General features: G+C 47.6%; 1 pseudogene; it reads left to right on the top strand.

The window, feature by feature from the left end:
• The first annotated feature begins 213 nt into the window (after positions 1 to 213).
• LOC137142165 (olfactory receptor 10A4-like) lies at positions 214 to 1,149 on the top strand (annotated as a pseudogene).
• The last annotated feature ends 2,840 nt before the right edge of the window (positions 1,150 to 3,989 follow it).

Genomic DNA, 3,989 nt, shown 5'->3' on the forward strand with positions numbered 1-3,989 from the left:
GATACCTCACGCCTGACTTTGTAACTGACGTCAATGGGATCTGTGGGTTCTTATTGGCACTGAACTTCAACCACCAGATGTCTTACAAATGGACGCACCACCGAAAATTGGTGTGTCAGAGATAATATCTATGTATTTCTTATAGCATTCACCCAACTAATCCAGTTCCTGAAGAATTTTATTGTCTCCACAGATATGAAACAGCCGTAGGCCATGGCTAGCAGGAACCACACAGTGGTGACACAGTTCTTCTTCATGACTTTCTCCAACATCCTGGTGATCCGCGTTTTCCTTTTTTTCTTGGTGATGCTGATGTACCTCCTCACCATTGTGGGGATTATGCTCATCATCACACGCTCGGTAGTGGACCCTGCCCTTCGCTCCTCCATGTATTTCTTCCTCCAGAACTTGTCCTTCCTGGAAATCGGTTACACCTCGTCCACCATTCCCAAGATGCTGGTGAACTTCCTCTCCAAGAACAAGAGCATCTCCTTCCTGGGCTGTGCCACACAGATGTATTTCTTCTCCTTCTTGGGGATCACAGAGTGCTGCCTACTGGCCGCCATGTCCTATGACCATTACGTGGCCATATGTCACCCTCTGCACTACACGGCCATGATGAGCAGAGCTGTGTATCTCCAGCTCTCAGAGGTGTGCTGGCTCATCGGGTTACTGGTGGGCGTCGGGCAGACAACTTTCATATTCACTCTGACCTACTGTGGGCCGAACAGGATCAACCACTTCTTCTGTGACCTGCCCCCACTGCTGAAGCTGGCCTACGTGGATACCTACAAGATTGAAATAGCTGTGTACACCATTGCTGTCACCTTCGTCATAGTGCCCTTGCTGCTCATCCTTTTGTCCTAGGTCCATATCCTACAGGCTATCCTCAGCATTGCGTCTGCCGCGGGCCAGAGAAAAACCTTCTCCACCTGCTCTTCCCACCTCATCATGGTGTCCTTGTTCTATGGGTCTGCCATAGTGACGTATCTAAGGCCCAAATCCAGCTACTCACTCAGCACGGACAAACTGCTTTCCCTGTTCTTCTCCGTGATGTCTCCAGTTCTCAACCCTTTGATCTACAGCCTGAGGAATAAGGAGGTGAAGGAAGCCCTAAGACGGGTGATGGCCAGAAAAATATTGGTTTGAAAACTGGTATGGGGGATTGATTGTTTTTGTATTCTTGTGATGGATTTGGAGTTGCCTGTAGTAGCTCGATCTACGAATTGTATGGCAATTATATTCATTACTTAAGAATTCTCAGTTATCACCCTGAGGTATTGACATGTTCTTCTCTCAAGCTCATCATTAAAATTACTGTTCAGTTGGGACTGCCGATGGGCACAGTTGCAACACTCACACTGTCGGAAACCTTCTGTATTTGTAATAGTTCATAATATATTGCACTGACACTCTAACCCAGCAAGGCAGATAGAGATACTACAGAATGTCCATTGACTCACACTGTTCCTTCCAGAACAACCGGAAATGTTAGCCATCATCTCCCTCATCACCATCACCTTCCTCCTCGTCAACACTGACCAACATCTTGGCACCTCCCATGGGTGATGTCTCTCTCTCCTCCTGCCCACATGCTGGGTATCAACTTTTATAATACGTTGCGCTGGCTACAGGCCTGTAGCCTCCTGGCATTACTGCTGAATAAAATAAGGGCAAAAGCGATCTCTGTGGGTACACTGTAGCAATCTACGGATACTGTATGTTTGTCTGAATAGTGAAAAGATTGTTTTTATGCACCTATGGGGTTAATTCAACAGCCGGGTGTTCAGGAAACTACCCAGGAAGATGGACAATAGTTCAGATAAGAGCTTCTCTGCAAACACCAAGGACAATTAACAGTGAAATGCTGCCTCTGCCCACCCATAGCGAGCCTGGTAGAGCAGCTTTCCCAGGACTGAATCCCTCCCCCTCTGAAGAGAGGGAACTCAAAAGACTGAGGGGGATTTCAAGAAAGCCACTTCCCAAAGAGAGGAGAGCCTGGTTTGCTGAGGTGGTTTAGGGGGTGAAATTGCCTCCTGACCTCCAGAGGCAATTCCTAGAGGAAGCTTAGCCTGCATGAGCGGTTTTAATACTTGTCTCTTGTCCTACTCTTAAGATTAAACAATACTTTTTTTGAAGACGGCTGTTTTGCGTCACTGTTATCACGGCAGGTCACGGCTCCCCGGGGGGACATGCACTTGTACCGAATCCAGTCGGACCTGCTGAACAATCCTGCTGTAACCCAAGAACCTGGTCTGGAAGTGGGAGAATCCCAGGATTCCACACCAGCGATGTGAAGGCTCCTGGCCTGACACCTGGAGGTGGGTCAGACAACCATGGAATCACGGACTGTTGGGTTGGCAGGGACTTCAGGAGGTCATCTACTGCAACCCCCTAATCAAAGCAGGACCAACCCTGATAAATCATCTGGGTCCATTCAGTGAGACCCAGAGAAGGACAGAGGGACATCTCACCCTGAAGCAAAACAATTCTTTTCTTTTCTCTCTACCTTCTTACTTGTTTGCCCATTCCCTCTCTTTTTCATTTTCTGCATTTTTTTTATTTTTTTCTATCTTTTCCATTATTTTCTCTCTTTTTTCTTTTCTTCTCTTTCTACCCCCTCCTCCCCCCCAACGCCCACAGCCATCCCTGCTTTTTGTTTTTAATGAGAGGTTGCTGAATGAATCAAACTCCTTGATGCATTTTTATTCACCCGTTCACTGCACTTTGAAGCAGGAGTAGATGTCAGAGCACTAGGGAATTTTAGTGCACAGCCGCTCAGTCTACAGGGACACGTAGTGTGTGGCATGCTAGTGAGGGGTAGAATTACACCCTGGCTTGCCGCAAACTAAGCCCTACCCTATACTGCAGAGATAGCTTGATGTAAGATGTCTTATGTCAACCTAACTGTGTAACCGGACACACTATAGTGTTCCTCCCGCTCCTGTAAGTCACTCATTAGGCCCATCTAATAAATCCACTTCGACGAGAGGCGTAAGGCTTAGGTCAATGTAGTTCGGGCAATGCAGTATCTGTATAGACACTGCGTTACTTGCATGCTTTGACAACAATGTCAGTTCACTGCTGGTAGGGTCCCTATTTTTAAATTCAGGCCCCAGGGCAGGGGCGGTCCAGCTGTGGGCCCCGCCGTGCTGGCAGCTGGAGCTCCTGGTGCCCCCTGGCTCACAGCCCCTGCCACAAAACTGACAAGAATGTCAACGTCACTGCTGGTAGGCTCCCTGCTGTGAAATTGAACCCTGCAGCTGGGCTGGCAGCTCATGCTGTCATCCCCCAAGACTGCCCCACTGAAGTCAGTGCAAGCTCTCCTGGGGAGGATGCACACCACCGGCAGAAGAAGGGTAGCGTGGACATGCAATGATTATTGCAGTGGCTACAGGCCGACTTAACATAGGTCAACTTAATTGTGTGGCGTTGACAAGTCCTAAGTGTTTGTTTACACAAACCCCAAGACATGGAGAATAAGATTTTCCAATCTGCCTTGTGGAGGGGAAGTGTGGGGGTAGGTTCAAGAGGAAATGGAAATAGTTTTTGTTTTCAAGCTTGTTTTTTCAAGCGGGGATTATGGAGGGATTGACAGAAAAACAACATGTTCTGCTAACATTTTTTATGGCAAAAATATTTTTGTCAAAATTTTCCATGACAAACCAGAAAACCCAAAAATTCAAAACAGTTCTAGGTCTGAGCCCAGACAGCGCAGCCTGGACTTGGAGCGTTACCTGCAAATGCTGAGGGGCTCTGAACTAGATTCTCATCTTCTCCCAAGACAGAGGTAAGGAAGGACAGCTGTGACATTAGGATCTCCATTGTTTGTCCCTACACAGAGCGCAGAGCATGTGCATGCAATTCATATGCTGTATCTAAGAGAGAAAGACCCTGCGTCATTACAGAATCCAAGCATGTGCCTAGGCTAAGCATATTACTGGGCTCATTGACATCAATGGGCCCACTCCCATGCTAAGGTTTTGGCA

The sequence above is a fragment of the Emydura macquarii genome, unplaced genomic scaffold, assembly GCF_026122565.2.
Source record: "Emydura macquarii macquarii isolate MOO-44397 ecotype Brisbane River unplaced genomic scaffold, CSIRO-AGI_Emac_v2 contig_3203, whole genome shotgun sequence".
Lineage (NCBI taxonomy): Eukaryota > Metazoa > Chordata > Testudines > Chelidae > Emydura > Emydura macquarii.